At 35.3% G+C, this 19,249-nt stretch overlaps 1 pseudogene; it reads right to left on the bottom strand.

The window, feature by feature from the left end:
- Positions 1-420: 420 nt before the first annotated feature.
- Positions 421-6,511, bottom strand: LOC107766551 (putative F-box protein At3g23260; annotated as a pseudogene).
- Positions 6,512-19,249: the final 12,738 nt, after the last annotated feature.

A 19,249-nucleotide genomic window follows, 5' to 3' on the forward strand; every position in this document is an offset into this window, starting at 1 on the left:
TTCTGTAAATGCGACTTATACGAGAATGAGATTATAAGTCGCATTAGTTGATATATTTTTAAAGTCATTATTTGCGATTTATAAATTTACGGGGATTTATATGCATTTGTGGAATGTGATTTATAAGTCGGTTTCACTTTATTAGACCATAAGACAAAACAGCTCAAAAACTCCGTCTCTCTCTAGCTCTCTCATTGCTGAATATCTCTCGCAGTCTTCACTCCATCCAATTTCGATTCAGCAGATTTGAGTATTTGTAGCTTTCAAGACTGATAATTAAACTTCAGCTCTAATTAAGCCAATGTCGTTGCACCAACTAAAGCTAATTTAACCAATTATCAAATTTTTTTCTTTACTCATGCTTGCTATAAACAGCTACAAGTAGTTGATGTACATGTAAAAATCTCCACATTTATTCAGATTTTGTAGATGTGGGGTTATTTCTACAATTATTTTAAAAAGAAACTTTCTTTCTTATCTTTTTTGCAGTGTCTGTCTGAAGAAGCTACTTATTAGTAGTAGTTAAAGTGGAGGTGATGGCGAAGGTTGCAGCTGCAGGTCTCTCCGTCTCTACCACTTTTTCCCTATTTTACACAAAGTTTTACCTTTTATAACAAAGCTCATTGTTTTGTGCGTATGCATGTGTGGTTAAAAGAGGTTCTACCTTTGTAGCGTAAGGGAATATGCAATTTTAAATAGTAAAGAATGTGTATTTTGTAATTGGAGTGAAACCTGTATGCAAAATTTGGAGTGGAGAACATAATATGGCGCCCAACATTGGTATATATTATAATAGGAATGTGTCTAGTTCTGTTACTAGGTAAAAAATGAATCTTGGACTTAACTCGATTTCAAAAATTAGCTCATGGATCTTGGCCCAAGTGAAAAATGCAACGGAAATACCTTCCGTAGTGTCACAGATCTCTCAGTGGGTAGTGATAAGTTACATGGCTTGTCAACAATTGATATGGTACGTATTCTTGCCAGTATTTATCCTCTTTGAATTGCTCTTTGTACTCTGTCAAAACCAAAGGACTTAACTCTTACCATTTACTGCTAGGATAAAGCTTTAAGAGGTCCGGCTGCCCATGAGCATCTCGTTGTTTCAGCTAAAACTGCTTAATCGTATGAAAGAATTGGTAGCTCAAAATACAAAGGTTTCTGCTGAGAATTCCCATTTACCATGCAAGATGATGCCACTGGATTTGACTTTGAAGACTATCTTAAGAGTCGATCAGAAACCAAAGGTTCTCACTCATACATAAACAAATACTAAGTAAGTAATTTAGGAGAGATCAAGCTTTCTGTATACGCAAATCCTTCCTGATAGGTATCATAACATTGAGGCCATAATCCAAATGGTCCTGTGGATGTCCTAAATACCGTACCATAATGTTGCGAATGTCCACAAGACAGTAAAACTTTACCATTCGCAAATATGTATTTCGGTCTGACTAAAAGAAGACCAATTTCTTTTATTGTAAGCAATTCAGTCCAAGATTCCTTGACACCCTAATCGATGAATATGAGTAAAATGAAAGCAAATCATTCCTCCCAAACGAAACGTCAAGCTGGTCGGTCCCGGAGTTGGATACATAGCACATTCGCTCTAGCACGGGAATCTCTCCGCACACCTCATTTGAAACAGTAAATGACACCACATAACAACCATAAGATGACTGAGTCATATATCGGTACGCACCAAGCCAGTGGAATGCTCCATGTACAAATGCCAAAGGATACATATTAGGGTCCCAAAGAGACGACACAATGATACTCTGATTACCAACATTTCTCCAAGAACCACCTTTCAACTCAAGAATTTCATAGGGCACTATGTAATCATCGAGTACATTTCCATCAATCTTAAGGATGTTATAATCATCACTATTAACTGTTATTCCCGCCAATATTGCTGTATTTGTAAATAATAATTCTGTAAAATATAAATTATCGTAATGAAACAGTAATTAATTCGAGCCCACTGAATTCACAGTGTTTCCTTAAGGAATTTAATCAACTCCTAGTACCCAAGGTTATGGATTATTTCCTCCCAGGATAGAACGAATCACACACTGGTGTAGCGGCACTTCAAATCCCAGTGTTTCAACGAACACAAAGTTCGGTAGCAAATCACACTTACAATTGCTTTGTTTGAAGTTAAAACAATGCAGAACAAAGGTGTAGAAACTCAGACTGAGAGGAAGGAGTACAATGTATAGCCAAATCTGTTGAGCGATTTCAGTTTTGTGTCTTGTGTATTGTGTGTGTCTTTCTTCAACAGCTACTGCACATATATATAGCAGCCAGTGTTGAAGAAGAACGACCGTCTACCCTCCATGGTGGAGCATGCATTAGCATGTTTGTGGAGCAAGCACTTGGCCATGGTGGGAAGAGCATTAGGCGGCTTGTTGTCGCAGCTGGTGGTCAGTACACGGATTGAAACATATCCGTTACAAATGCGGATAATCTTACGTTAATATTTACTATTAACAAATAAATTTGGTCCAAAAAATTAATCAATCAATCGATCATTTGACCAAATCCAAATCCAAATCCGAAGCCGAAGCCGAAGCCGAGCGAGCGACGACGGCGCGAGGCTTACTTTCTTCTTAACTCTTTAAGAGCTACAAGAAGAACAATTATATATATACCCACCAAAAATCTTTTCCTCTTCCAATATGGGACAATGTCTCATTGTCAAGAGGGAAAAACTTAAAATTTTACTCAAAAATTTTATTTTCCCTCCATTTCCCATTCACCCTCATTTTAAGACTATTTCATCTTAAAAACAAAACCTCAACAATCCCCCACATGAATGGGGAATGGCTATATCACAGAAGTATGCATGGAAAAACTGTGTGATTTGCAAGCAAGGAATAATTGCATCTGGATAAAGAGACTTAACAAGTCTACATACCTTCTTTTCTTTACCTGGAACCACAAACCCTTCAGGTTGTTCCATGTAAATTTCTTCCTCCAACTCTCCATTTAAGAAGGTCGTCTTAACATCCATTTGATGAATTTCAAGACCATACACTGCAGCTAATACTACTAACATCCGTATGGACGTAATTCTTGTAACTGGAGAGTATGTATCAAAGTAGTCTAGACCTTCTCGTTGTCTATACCCTTTGACTACGAGTCTTGCCTTGAATTTATCAATAGTGCCATCATCTTTGATTTTTCTCTTAAAAATCCATTTAGAACCCAAAGGTTTATTTCCAGGAGGAAGAACAACCAATTCCCATGTATGGTTGTTCAATATGGATTCTATTTCACTATTGACTGCCTCTTTCCAAAACAATGATTCGGAAGAAGTCATAGCTTCTTTAAATATTTGAGGCTCATTCTCCAATAAGAAAATCACAAAATCTGGTCCAAATGAAGTAGACATTCTTTGACGTTTACTACATCTTGGATCCTCCTGATTACATATACTTTCTTTTGTTTCTTCCCGAGGTCGTTTAGATCCTTCACCAAACGACTCACATTCCTTTTTATACGGATATATATTTTCAAAGAACTCAGCATTATCTGATTCTATAACCGTATTATTATGAATGTCGGGATTTTCTGATTTAAGAACCAGAAATCGATATGCTTTACTATTTGTCGCATATCCTATGAAAACACAATCAACGGTTTTCGGTCCTATCTTTACCCTTTTGGGTTTAGAAACTTGCACTTTTGCCAAACACCCTCACTCAAAAGGGTAAAGATAGGACCGAAAACCCCCGAACCCGAACCCGAATCCGAAGCCGTAGCCGAGCGACGACGACGACGGCGCGAGGCTTGCTTTCTTCTTAACTCTTTAAGAGTTACAAGAAGAGCAATTATATATATACCCATCAAAAATCTTTTCCTCTTCCGATATGGGACAATATGTCATTGTCAAGAGGGAGAAACTTAAAATTTTACTCAAAAATTTCATTTTCCCTCCATTTCCCACTCACCCTCATTTTAAGACTATTTCATCTTAAAAACAAAACCTCAACAGTAGCGTCATATACGATTCCGTAAGTAGAACATATATTCAAATACTCTGAACGGGGAAGTACTGTTGATTCTCTTGTGGAGGGGTTCCACAGCAAAAAGTGCTCATAAAATCCATCATAAACACCAAGAAGAAACAGCCCATCGCAACAACAATACATTCTGCAACCCAATGGTTTGAAGTTTAAAGGGCAATCAAGTATTTGTTCATTCTCAACCAGTTGAGCCGACGATAAAAAACAACATAAGGTATACATATCACATATATTAGGCAAATTTTGGCTAAGAAGAAGTTTTTCGGAAATTTGGGTTATTCTTGGCATGACTGAGATGCTTCATCTTAAAGTAAGGATCGGATATTAATGCCTTCCAAAATTTTGAAACACATTTTAATTGAACAAGAGACTGCACGGGTAACCTGCTGAAAATGTTCATAAAAATTTCCTCTTCAAAGTGAATTTCCAGGGCCTAGATAGGAAAGGAAAAGTAATCAGAAATTATTTTTCAACTACACAGAAATAAGACAATTTCAACCAAGAGTTCAGAAAAGATAAACCTGTAAATTTCTTCACTCTACTGTTTACTAACAAACAATAAAGTAGAAAATATCAAGTGGAGAAAAATGAAAATACTTGGCAACTGGGCAGTGGCAATAGGCAACAGACGAGGTAAGTACTTTAAGAATTTCCAACATGTTTGATGCCCTTGGCTGTAGTTGTGGTGTCTAGTTTGACAAAATAACTTAGTGAAGGCATAAACTGGTGTCAGAATGAAAAAGCATAAATTCCATTGTTTTCTAGTGGTGACACAAAAGTTATATGATTGAAACCATTGATGTTTGGTAGTGATTTATTTCGGTCTTTATCTCACTGAGGCGATGTGCCCTAAGGTTCCCAGGGAATTCCAGTGACTATACCAGCGAGCACGGTTAGGAAAATATTACAGTGATAGCATGCATTATTCCCTTTCTTTCTATTTACCACCAAATAATAAACTGCTAAGTTTTCCCACTAAGGGTCTAATACACTTTATTAACAATTTTAAGTGAATTAAACACAGGAATACACCTCTTAGCCATAGCAAACACACATAGAAATCAATCTAAGTCCAACCAACAACAATTAAACTTCATTGTAAGTAACACCTTGAACTCACCAATTTCAGTGATAAGAAAAACCAATGAAGCAGTCTTTTTTTTCCAACGAGGATGAGAAAGAATAATTGGCGCTGCTAGCTAGCCATATTATCTTCATTGAAAAATGTTATCTTTAATGTTTTTAAGCATAACCTGGGGAAATGTCTAATAAACCTAATCAATCTAAGTCCAACCAATAACAAATTAAACTCAATTGTAAGTAAGTAAGAGTGTAAGACCACCTTGAAATCAGAACTCACCTGATCAACATCCTTCTGCCCTGTATTATTATCCAACACGCTCTTCCCTGCAATTTCATGGTTGGTTAGCCCCAATTATATAAACAAACAATAATAAAGCACAATAGATAGAGGCCTCAGTGGGCAGAGTTAGTTGGGGGATATAAATTTTTTAATACACTTCAAAACTTATATAATTTTTTAAGACAAAAGTGTTAAAAAATAGGATAGAAGGGACACTTTTGTGATTAGGGTTAATGACATAAATTTTAAAAATCCCAAAGTTTTCTTATTTACCAAAACATCCCCTCCCCTTCCACCCCGATTGATGTGTCAAACATCCCGGGGATGTTTCAAACTTCACGGGAGATGTTTCAACTATCCCGATGGATGTTTCAAACGTCCGGGGAGATGTTTCAACGTCCCGATGGATGTTTCAAACGTCCGGGAGATGTTTCAAACATTCCGAGATGTTTCAAATATTACGGAGATGTTTTGACAGAATACTCATTTATGGGGATGTCTCAAAATATCTCGAGTATACTTTGTAAAATTTTATATTTTTCTCCTCTCTTGTAAATTTTAAACAAATTTTAAACCAAAGATAAAATGAAAAAAGAAAAAGAATATGAAAATGAGACGAATAGGGAAGGAAGAAAAAGACAAAGAAGAAAATGAAAAAGAAGAAAATAGACATACCTGAACCACCTGCAGTAGCAACAAAAGTTGAATAGAAAGAAAAAAGTAAGGAAGAAGAAGGAGAGAATGAGGAACAAAAAGAAAAAAGTAAGGAAGAAGGACAGAATGAGGAAGAGATAGAAAAAAGAAAAAGGGAAATAAAAATTTGAAATAATTTGAACGATTGTTAATATTTACCCATAATTTTTGTTATTTTTAATTTTACCCCGATCTCCTTTAATTACATATTTTTTATTAACAAAAAGAAATGTGTCCTATTCTTACGCAACACTTGAAAGTCTTTTTTACTCTTTTTTTGGGTGCAGGTGCATTAATAAAACACACACACAGAGACAGCAGCATCAGAAGAAACAGATACCTTTGCAAATTGGATGGGGAAGCACTGATTTCTCATTAACTTTTGTCTTTTGCTAATAATTTGATCGGAAAGATTATCCTTCATTGCATTTGCAATAGATTTCTTCTTCTATTGACCTTTCGCCATTTGTATATTTGGGGCAAAACTATTTGCTAATTTTCCCTCATTGGGATTAAATTCTTCTTCTTTTGTGTCATATTGAAAGATTCTGACTTTTTGTTTCGCTTCGATTTTGAATGCTAGGGTTTCTCTTTACGATCATTGCTGGGGTGGTTTATATTTCTGAAGTGGATGACACTTGCCATATATGTTGGTAATTTTCTAGCTGTACATTGTGTCTTGGCAAGGCAACAAAGGAAAGACTCCTACTTCCTTGGAATAATTTTTTTTTCTCATTATGTGTTTAATACACTTTCTTTTGGAATTTTCGCTAGTGGTGTATTATTTTTCAAAACAAGTGCACCTTTTCTCGTTTTATTGGTTACATTCGAAAGCCACCCTAATTTCTTCCTTACTTCTTTTAGCGCTCATTTCATAATTAAAGTGTCGTAAGAGGTAAAATGATCTAGATATTATTAATTAAGAACAAAAAAAAGGTATAGACTTGCAATGTGGGTGCCAAATAAAATTCTATAAGCTCAAAAGGCTTGACTATGAATAATTTTTATTTATGGTATGCATTAAGCATAAAAAAGATCAAAGAAAACCTAAAATCATTTTTCAAACCGACTCGGTTTCAATTTATATTAACCTATTTTCTTTTTAGTCACTAGTTAGTGCTAAAAAAAAAATAACATCTTTTCTTATTTGAAAATAATTTATACTTATGTAATAGGTTTATAAACACATAAAATATATGTGTCTCATTTTATACTTCAAGTTCAAAAGTCTTCTCTTTTTTCTTAAATTTCGTACCCAATCAAATAAGTTCAAATAAACTAAAATAGAGGAAGTATTTGCTTTGAAATTCCATTAATTTGAATTCGAGAAGTCTTACTTGGGAAGGTAAAGCCTCTCTACAAAAGACGATTCCTTCCCGAGCTCGAGATCTCTAGTGAAAAATGGAGAAATACGTACTATTCCACCACAATCTATGGTGGTAGAGGAAGAAAGAAAATAATTAAGCACAAGACAATATAGATATGTACTTTCCAAATATTTGATTGAAATGTTTAAATTAAGGCTGAATATATATGTTGCCCCTTAAACTTGTTCATTTTTTTTCATTTGGGTAGGGGTGTTCAAAATCGAACTGAAATCGAAAATCGAATCGAACCTGAAGCTTAATGGTTTATTGGTATCGGGTTAACGGTTTAACGGACGGGGAACATATTAAAATTTTTCTATTAACGGCTTATCGGTTTGGGGACGGACTATTCAATTTTCTTAACGGATAATCCGTTAACCCGTTAAGAATATATATAATTTATTTTTATCCATATTACTGCTTTAGACAATTATACAAAGTGCAAAGTGAATTGTACTGATTGCTTGGAAGTATCTAATTGGCATTGAGTCTCTTCCCCACTGGAGACTAATAATCAGTATTAAACTATTAATATTTACACTTTAGAAATCCTAGCATCTAAACCCACCAGCCAACCCTGTCGCATCTCCCTCTCACTCTCGGCTCTCGCCGACTCGCTTGCCTTTTCAATACTTAAACTGGTCCTAATTGGTACAAGTTTGAATTGAAAACATAAGGTCTTGAACTAATTTTCAAAATAAGGGTGGCCAAACGGGCCTGCCTTTTCAAATTTTAATGAATATCTTCATCAGTGACATTACCTTACTATGTCAAGAAATTCTCAAACAACAACCACACACACGCATAGCCAGCAAAGCAAGGAAGACAGAAAGAGGAGGTAAAAAAATGTATCGTCTGTTATTTTCCAATAAGGTATTTCGCCCAAAGTAATCTTTCATCATGGGTATAGTGATGGATCTCTGTAGATTACTTCTCTTTTGATATCCAGTATTTGATTCTAGTAATATGGCCTCATGGTGTAATTTAGTTGATATATATGTATGAGAAATGTTGACTATATTGTTATCTTGGGGATGTACTCCCCAACACTGTGTTGAAGTATGTTAAGTTTCAATCAACTGAAACTAAACCGATAACCGCCCGATAATAGCTAAACTGATACTAATCTGCCCGATATCTTATCGGATGGCTAGCAAATTAATACATTTTAAAACCGATAACCGATAGCCAAACCGTTAAGAGTAAATAATCGTCCGATCAGTCCGTTAAGCAGCCCTACATTTGGGCACTTAAACTAAACCGTGTTCCTATTGAACACATGAACTCAATTAAAAATGTATCAATTAGACACAAGTTGATAAGTAATGATAACATGTCAAAGTGAGTGTAATTCACCTCTTTTGAGAGCGTGAAGTGCTATATTTTATTTATTTAAATATTTTTGTTTCTCTTTCTCTTTCCACCATCTCCAATCTGCCTTCGCTTCCATAACACTAGCTCCAACACCATCTTGCCCGCCTCCACTATTATAGTCACTATTTCCATTGTTATTGAACCACCAAAAAGGCCACGGTCCACCAACAATGGAAACTACCGTCCAACTCCCCCATCACTATTTTTATTCATCATGTATCAGAAAATAAAAAAACATAGAAGCAAAAAGTGAAAAGGACAAAAGCAGGAAATGTTTTTATGCAAATGCGTAGGTTGAATTGGAGAAGCCACATGGATTCAACTTCAACAATATTTCACATTCAAACCAAATTGGAATCTAATAAGAACCAAGTTAAATACACCAAAAAATTATTTTTGTAGGAAGATCAATAACCCAGTTGGGGAATTGAAAGAAAACTATTTTGATACTAGGATCTCATTAATAATCGATGCTTCTTCACATTTTATATATCAAGTGGCAATTTGATAATTGGGTCTTCTGAAATTGCCCCAACCTTTGTAGATATAGAAGACAAGTTTGAAATTTCTGGGATGTGATCAGTGCTAGAGGGAGCATTTGTTGTTGGTGGAGGTGGTTTCGAGTGGAGGACAAAGCAGGGGTGGTGGATGCAGAAGGCGGAGTTGCTAATAGCGATAGGGTGGCTGGGGGTCGTCGGCTGTGATCCTTTTATGCAGCTCCGCCAAGTGCCTTTACCGGTGTCATCGTCGCCTCTCAAAACTAATCACCACAGAAGTTTCTGTAGTTATTATGTGGGTTGTATTCCCTGAATAAGAAGAAGAGCCATGTTTTTTCTTCTCTCAATTTCTTTTGCTGATGTGCCTTTTCTTTATTGGTTTTATTTTATGCCATCCGTGGGTATATTTACGCGTTTAGATTTTAGGGTCGGCTGTTTGTGAGGGGTTTAATAGGTACAGTTTATAACAAGATAAAGTGTTCAATAGGAACCAGGTTTAGTTCAAGTGCCTAAATTGAAAAAAAGGACAAGTTTAAGGGGCTGAAGATGCATTCAGCCTTAAATTAAAATAGCAATAATATTCTAAATATTCAAAGAGGCCGTAATTGATTGACGAATATAATGTGATTACTTTAGTTAGTACATCTATTTGGTTTAATGGAACCCAGAATTATGTAACAAAGTGACATCAAATGTGGTCACAAGCTAAATTGTGAAGGTTACTTTTAATTAAGGCAGAATAGCATGGTAGATATTTGTACTTATACCGATTTGACATCTTAATCCCTTTATTCGCGATGGTCTTTAGTGTGTCTAAAAATGGGTAAGATTGGTGAAAGTTCGTGGTGAACGGTGGAGTGATTGTGAATTTGTGTGTGAGTGTCAATTAAAATCTTGTAAATTCTGTCCGTTTGGATTTAGAGAAAATGTGCGGATAATCCATTGTTTCCGGTGGGTTGATTGAAGCATGGTTTAACGGACCCAAAAATGGGGGAGAGAACGTGAAACTAAGGGTTTTAATTTTAGTTTTTCAAATGGAATTTTTAATTGACAAAGATAAAAAATGACATGGCAAGTGATGTGGATGTGGTGTGTCATTCGTGCCAAGCAAGTGAGAAACATGTATCATAATCATTACAAGGAGGTGTTAAAATACTCTGTTTGAACATGTATAAGTGCTTAGATGAAATTTCGCAAAGTAGAGAGACCGGTATATCAAAGCGGTATAAGTACAAGTGTCTACCAGACTATTCTACTTTTAATTAATAAATCTTAATTATAATACGTATGGAAATCAAATGCCATTTCAATTTTTATTTTGTTTTTTCATTACACATTTCCTTTAAAGGACATTGGTGCAAAAGATGAAATTTGCCGTATAGTTTTTTACTTTTTTCCTTGACTTATAGGTTTGACCTAATAATGTGTAACTTGATAATCAATGCGTTGAAAAAAAAACCATTTACCTAGCATGTTCAAAACACGAATTGGGACAAATTTTATTAATACTACTTGTAGAAAAGAAAAGAAGTGGTTGCAAAATATATAAAATAGTGAATGCAATTTACTTTTTCTTTTTTTAAAAAATAAAAAATAAAAAACCAAGTAAGTTTTTTTTTAAGTTGCAAAACATTCTTTCTTGGTTTTTGTGATGACCCAAAAGGTCATCTTATATTTTAGAACTCGATTCTGTGCTCTTAAGCCTTAAAAATCTTATTTTTTACCCTCCTCAATTTGCGTGCATAATCCGAGTGTATTTCCGAAAAGATTTTATGTTGAAAATTGATGAAAATAAGAATTTTTGCCTTAAAATTTAATTTTAGTTGACTTCAGTCAACGTTTTGAGTAAACGGACCCGGGCCCATATTTTGACGATCCCGATGGGTCCGTAATAAAATATGGGACCTGGGCGTATGCCCGAAATCGAATTCGGAGGTCCCTAGCTCGAGTTATGAATTTTGATGAAAATTAAAAGTCTGAAAATCTAGTGTCTTTAAGAATTGATTGATGTTTGGCATTGTTAGGACCGGATCCGTATTTTGGTTCCGGAGCCCGGTACAGGTTCATTATAATATTTAAGACTTGTCTGTAAAATTTGGTGAGAAACAGAGTTGGTTTGACGTGATTCGGACGTCCAGTTGAAAAAATAGAAATTTTAAAGTGTTCTTGAGAATTTCATTTGGTTTGGTGCTAAATTCGTAGTTCTAGGTATTATTTTATCGATTGGATCGCGCGATCAAGTTCGTATGATATTTTTAGACCTGTGTGCATGTTTAGTATGGAGCCCCGAGGGCTCGGGTGAGTTTCGGATAGGCTACGGGATGTTTTGGACTTGAAAAATCTGATTTTTTGCTGCAGGAGCTGTTCTGGTATGTTCTTCTTCGCGTTCGCGAAGGTACTCTCGCGAACACGAAGGGTAAGCTGGTCAGGGGAGTTTTTACTCTTCGCGAACGTGAAGGCTTGGTCGCGAACGCGAAGCGATGTGGGCTTTACCCTTCACGAACGCGTAGTGTTAGGGACCTGGGGGAGGGGCCAGTCTTTCCTTCATCGCAAACGCGAGCAAGGTCTCGCGAACGCGAAGGCCAGGGGGTAGCCTTCGCAAACACGAAGGGGGACTCGCGAATGCGTAAGCTTGGCAACTCTGCTCTTCGCGAACGCGATGAACACTGTCGCCTAGTGCATAAACAGTCCCAAAAACGAGACTTAAGCCATGTCTTCAACTTTTCATAAACCAAACAGGCTAGAGGCAATTTTCAAGAGATATTTTCTTCCGAGAGTGTTGGTAAGTGATTTTAAACCATTTTCTTTCAATTACCCATTACATTTCATGAATTTTCAACCTAAAATCTAGAGTTCTCATGGTAGAATTGGGGGATTGGGATGGAAAGTAGAGAGATCGGTATATCAAAGCGGTATAAGTACAAGTATCTACCAGATTATTCTAATTTTAATTAATAAATCTTAATTATAATACGTATAGAAATCAAATGCCATTTCAATTTTTATTTTGTTTTTTCATTACACATGTCCTTTAAAGGACATTGGTGCAAAAGATGAAATTTGCCGTATAGTTTTTTACTTTTTTCCTTGACTTATAGGTTTGACCTAATAATGTGTCAACTTGATGGTCAATGCGTTGAAAAAAAACCATTTACTTAGCATGTTCAAAACACGAATTGGGACAAATTTTATTAATACTACTTGTAGAAAAAGAAAAGAAGTGGTTGCAAAATATATAATATAGTGAATACAATTTAATTTTTCTTTTTTTTTTTAAAAAAAAAAAACCAAGTAATTTTTTTTGTAAGTTGCAAAACTTTCTTTCTTCATTTTTGTGATGATCCAAAAGGTCATCTTATGTTTTAGAACTCGATTTTGTGCTCTTAAGCATTAAAATTTTATTATTACCCTCCTCGATTTGCGTGCGCAATCCGAGCGTATTTCCGGAAATATTTTATGTTGAAAATTGATGAATATAAGAAATTTTACCTTAAAATTTGATTTTAGTTGATTTCGGTCAACGTTTTGAGTAAACAGACTCGGGCCCGTATTTTGACGGTCCCGATTGGTCCGTAATAAAATATGGGACCTGGGTGTATGCCCGAAATCGAATTCGGAGGTCCCTAACTCGAGTTATGAATTTTTGATGAAAATTAAAAGTCTGAAAATCTAATGTCTTTAAGAATTGATTGATGTTTGGCATTGTTAGGATCGGGTCCGTATTTTAATTTCGGAGCCCGATATATGTTCATTATAATATTTAAGACATGTCTGTAAAATTTGGTGAGAAACGGAGTTGGTTTGACGTGATTCGGACGTCTAGTTGAAAAAATAGAAATTTTAAAGTGTTCTTGAGAATTTCATTTGGTTTGGTATTAAATTCGTAGTTCTAGGTGTTATTTTGCCGATTTGATCGCGCGATCAAGTTCGAATGATATTTTTAAACTTTTGTATATGTTTGGTTTGGAGCCACGATGGCTCAGGTGAGTTTCGGATAGGCTACGAGATATTTTGGACTTGAAAAATCTGATTTTTTGTTGCAGCAACTGTTCTGGTATGTTCTTTTTCATGTTTGCGAAGGTACTCTCGCAAACGCGAAAGGTAAGCTGGTCAGGGGAGTTTTTACTCTTCGCAAACGTGAAGGCTTGGTCGCGAACGCAAAGCGATGTGGGCTTTACCCTTCGCGAACGCGTAGTATTAGGGACCTGGGGGAGGGGCCAGTCTTTCCTTCATCGCAAATGCGAGCAAGGTCTTGTGAACGCGAAGGCTAGGGGGTAGCCTTCGTAAACACGAAGGGGGACTCGCGAAAGCGTAAGCTAGGCAACTCTGCTCTTCACGAACGCGATGAAGTGCATAAACAGTCCCAAAAACGAGACTTAAGCCATTTCTTCAACTTTTCATAAACCAAACAGGCTAGAGGCGATTTTCAAGAGATATTTTCTTCCCAGAGTGTTGGTAAGTGATTTTAAACTATTTTTTTAATTACCCATTATATTTCATGAATTTTCAACCTAAAATCTAGAGTTCTCACGGTAGAATTGGGAGATTGGGGTAGGAACTAGAGATTTTGAAATTTAAGGATTTAGACCTCAATTTGAGGTCGGATTCCAAAACCAATTATATATCCGGGCTCGGGGGTGAATGGGTAAATGAATTTTAGTCGGAACCTCGGGTTTTGACCAAGCGGGACCGATGTCGATTTTTGACTTTTTGGAAGAAGCTTGGGAAAATCTTAATTTATGCAATGTAATTGATTTCACATAGCAATATTTGATATTTTTGAGTCGTTTTTGAATAGATACGAGTGGTTTGGAGGTTGATTCTAGAGGAAAAGTTGTGATTGAGTATTGAGTGGCCTTCAGAGCGAGGTAAGTGTCGTGGTTAACCCTAACTTGAGGAAATTAGGAACCTCGGATTATTTGCTATGTAAAATTCATGTGAGCGGCGTATATGTGAGGTGACGAGTACTTATGCGCCGCCAATTTACCTGTTTTCCCTTTTCCTCTTGTTTTCTCATAGTCTCTTTTTCCTATGCCTAATTGCTACGTGCTTAGACTAGTGTTGTTAAGTTTATTGTTCTTATCATGTTTATGGATCTTCTGGTGATAATTGAATATTGACTCTGAAGTTAAGGTTGATATTATGGAACCAAATGTTGAAGTAAAGTTTGTATTTGTTATTCTATCTCCATGTTGTTAATTGTACATTGCATTATGATAAGGGGGAGTGTTAATACACGAAGGGTGATGTCGTGCCATATTGTGATTGTTAATGCACGAAGGGTGATACCGTGTCGTACTGTGAGTGTTAATACACGAAGGGTGATATCGTGCTATGATATGAGAGTTAATGCACGAAGTGTGATGCCGTGCCGTTTCTATTGATTTTATGGTGAGGTTGAGAGTAAAAGCATGAAGAGTGATGCCGTGCATTTTTCCTTTACTGTATTCACTATTCCTGTTTATTCATAATATTTTGACTGTTCCAGGTATTATTCTGTTGTAGTTCTTTATCTCGTATTCCCCTCAGCATGTTTTTCCCTCCCGATATTACCCGTCTAACTCTTCATTGTTGTTATTTGTATATACACTGTTAAATTGTACAGGTTGATTTGTAGGTGTCTTGTCTTAGCCTCGTCACTACTTTGTCGAGGTTAGGCTCGACACTTACCAGTACATGAGGTCAGTTGTACTTATACTGCACTCTGCACTTTCTATGCAGATTTTGGTAACAGCTCGGGCTATAGTATTGGTGCCCAATTTGGGCTGACCTGTTAATCTCTATTGAACTATTAATCGAAAATATAAAAATCTAGACAAACAATTTCATAATTCCATAATTAATTTTGGTGTTACTTTTGATTTTGCCCATCCACTGGTCCATTTTTCAAAGTCATATTATATTTTAGAAAGCCTCATCCCAAACCCTAATTTCATTTACTCTAAGCTCCTATAATGTCTACAGGATTGGTGCCCAATTAGAGCTTGCCGCTAATCTTTATTGGACCATTAATCCAAATCATGGAAACCTGACCTAGTAATTTCATAATCTAATAATTAATCTTTGTATTCTTTTGATTCTGTCCATCCATTCTGCCCATTCAGTGTTCTATTTTCAGAGCCATATCATATGTAAGAAACCCTCATCCTAAACCCTAATTTTATATACTCTAATGCTACTAGAAAAAAACCCTAAGCTCCTATAATGTCTATAGGCTCCCAATGTTTTCCTTGCACTCAAGTTTGAATTTATAATGACTATCAAGGATGCCTTTTTGGAGAATATTTTGATGAATCAAACATGGATGACCTCAAACGTTTGGTTGATTACTTTGGAGAACCTTTGCTTTGCCAGGCTAATTTTCTATGACTTCAAACTCATGAGGACAAGATGCTTTTTATCAAGAATCGTTTGAAAAAGGCATCTGTTTGCCAAGAATACCTAAAAGGCGGATGCAGGGCCTATATAGCCTCTCTTGAAAGGTATATAAATGTGACATGTCATTTTTATTTAATTGTTTCTGGTTTAAGTATGTTTACCTAGAAATTTTGTGGTGATGAATTTTTCTCGCAGGTAACTTGAAGAACTAAAAATTGCTACTAAAGGCACTATTTCCTCTCTGGTTTTTGATCCGTTTTTGGGTCACCATGAAATAAAAATTTGTGTCATGGATAAGAGTAATAGATGAATGTTTTTAAAGTTTTTATTATTATCTTAGCTTTATTGCTTGAGTTTGTTTCTCTCTGTCTGATGTCTTTGTTTGAGTTAGTGCAGAAAATAGGTTTGTGTTGTTGAATGTTATTTTTGGGCCTGGAATGTTTAATAAGGTTTACCTTGTTGTTTAGTCTTTTGTATTGTCCATGAATATGTTTTGTTAGTTGATGTCTTTTGCAACAATTGTATATGTGTCTTTGCTTATGTTTTTTGGTTTTGTTATATTTGTGTGGTGTTTTCTTCAAGCTTACTTTCTTAGATCTCAACATTTATGAATATGTTACTGTTTTTTCCTGCTCATCCTGTCACATTCTTGCTAGATACTGAAATTCATAGCATTAAGAATTGCGTGTTATATGTTACATGTGAAACATGTAATAGTATGGTTACAATTCGAGAGTCGAAGAGCTTTAGGTGTCCTCACTGCATTGGGAAAAATTATGCTACTATTAGGTATGTATTAAAACATATTTATGGTCTCTAATTTTTTGTGGTTAGATTTGTTGTATTTTAAGTTCCCATTTTATTGATTAGAGATGCTCTTTGACTTTTGAAGTAGTTGAGGCTAGCAAGAAAATGGTATTATTAACTGCTTTTCACCAACAAGTTAGGAGAATATTTAAAATCGTGTTGAGGATATTTTTCCTCGAATTCTAAGTCTCTACGCAGAAGTAAGAATTAACTAATTATTTTATCCGCGTATAATATATTAATAGTAGACTAAGGTTAGTTTACTTTTGTTGTAGAGTATTGCTGAGTCTGTTATTCCAAGCTTAGTCCCAATGGAGATGATGTTACGTAATTTATACGGGTTGTTGCACTTTGGAGGACCTTTGCTTTCTAAGGCTAATTTTCTACGACATCAAACTCATGAGGACTGGATATTTTTTATCAAGAATCGTTTGAAGAAGGCATATGTTTTCCAAGAAGACCAAAAATATGATTGCGGGGCTTATATAGACTTTCTTGAAAGGTATATAAATGTTACCTGTCTATTTTATTTAATTGTTTCTGATTTAAGCATTTTTACTTAAAAATTTTGTGGTGATCAATTTTTCTTGTAGGAAACTTGAAGAACTAAAAATTGCAACTAAGAGCACTATTTCCTCTTTGGTTTCTGATCCGTTTTTGAGTCACCATGAAGTAAAAATTCGTGTCATGGATAAGAGTAATAGATGAATACTTTCAAAGTTTTTGTTATTATCTTAGCTTTCTTGCTTTAGTTTATTGCTCTCTGTCTGATGTCTTTGTTTGAGTTAGTGCAGAAAATAAGTTTGTGTTATTGAATGTAATTTTTGGGCCTGGAACATTTAATAAGGTTTACCTTATTGTTTAGTCTTTCATATTGTGCATGAATGTGTTTTGTTGGTTGATGTATTTTGCAACAATTGCATATGTGTCTTTGCTTATATTTTTTTTGTTTCGTTATGTTTGTGTGGTGTGTTCTTCAAGCCTTCTTTCTTAGATCTCAATATTTATGGATATGTTGCTGCTTTTTCCCCGTTCAGCCTGGCACATTCTTGCTAGAGGCTGACATTCATAGCATTAAGGCTTGTGTGTTTTACGCTACATGTGAAACAAGTAATGGTATTGTTACCATTCAAGAGTCGAAGAGCTTTAGGTGTCCTCTCTGCATTAGGCAAGATTATGCTACAGTTAGGTATGTATAAAAATATATTTGTGGTCTCTGATTTTTGTGGTTAGATTGATTGTATTTTAAGTTCTCATTTTATTGATTACACATGCTCTTTGGAAGTAGTTGATGCTAGCAAAGAAATGATATTATTAACTACTTTTGATCAACAAGTTGTAAATATATTTAAGTATCCCGTTGAGAATATTTTCCCTCGTATTCTGAGTCTCTACGTAGAAGTAATAATCGACTAATTATTTTGTCTATGTATAATATGTTAATAGTAGACTAAGGTTAGTTTACTTTTATTGTAAAGTGTTGAAGAGTCTGTTCTTCCAAGTCGTTCTTCTAAGCTTGGTTCCGATGTTTGGTAACTTTATTTTTTGTGTTCAACCAATTCTGATTTCCAATGGAGATGATGTTACCTAATTTATACGGGTTGTTGTACTTTGGAGGACCTTTTCTTTGTAAGGCTAATTTTCTATGACTTCAAACTCATGAGGACGGGATGCTTTTTATCAAGAATTGTTTGAAGGAGTCATATGTTTGCCAAGAAGACCTAAAAGGTGGGTGTGGGGCTTATATAGCCTCCCTTGAAAGTTATTTAAATACGACCTGTCATTTTTATTTAATTATTTTTGGTTTTAGCATTTTTATCTAGAAAATTTATGTTGATGAATTTCTTTTGTAGACAACTTGAAGAACTAAATATTGCAACAAAGAGCACTATTTCTTCTCTAATTTTTGATCCGTTTTTGGATCACCATGAAGTAAAGATTCGTGTCATGGATAAGAGTAATAGATGAATACTTTTAAAATTTTTGTTATTATCTTTGCTTTTTTGCTTGAGTTTGTTGCTCTTTGTCTGATGTCTTTGTTTGAGTTAGTGCAGCAAATAGGTTTGTGTTGTTGAATGTTGTTTTTAGGCCTGGAATGTTTAATAAGTTTTACCTTGTTGTTTAGTCTTTCGTATTGTGCATGAATGTGTTTTGTTGGTTGATGTCTTTTGCAACAATAGCATATGTGTCTTTGCTTATGTTGTTTTTGGTTTCGTTATATTTGTGTGGTGTATTCTTCAAGCCTTTTTTCTTAGGTCTCAACATGTATGAATATGTTGTTGCCTTTTCCCTGTTCAGCCTGTCACATTCTTGATGGAGGCTGACATTCATAACATTAAGGATTGTGTATTTTACGTTACTTATGAAACAAGTAATGGTATGGTTACCATTCGAGAGTCGAAGAGCTTTAGTTGTGCTCTGAGCATTGGGCAAGATTATGCTACAGTTAGGTATGTATAAAAATATATTTGTTGTCTCTGATTTTTGTGGTTAGATTGGTTGTATTTTTAAGTTCTCATTTTATTGATTGAAGATGCTCTTTAACTTTTGAATTGTTGATGCTAGCAAGAAAATTGTATTATTAACTGCTTTTCACCAACAAGTTGGGAGAATCTTTAAGTATCCCGTTGAGGATGCTTTCCCTTGTATTCTGAGTCTCTACGCAGAAGTACGAATCGACTAATTATTTTGTCTCTGTATAATGTAATAATAGTAGACTAAGGTTAGTTTACTTTTGTG

This window comes from Nicotiana tabacum, chromosome 11 (genome assembly GCF_000715075.1).
Source record: "Nicotiana tabacum cultivar K326 chromosome 11, ASM71507v2, whole genome shotgun sequence".
In the NCBI taxonomy this organism is placed as follows: Eukaryota; Viridiplantae; Streptophyta; class Magnoliopsida; order Solanales; family Solanaceae; genus Nicotiana; species Nicotiana tabacum.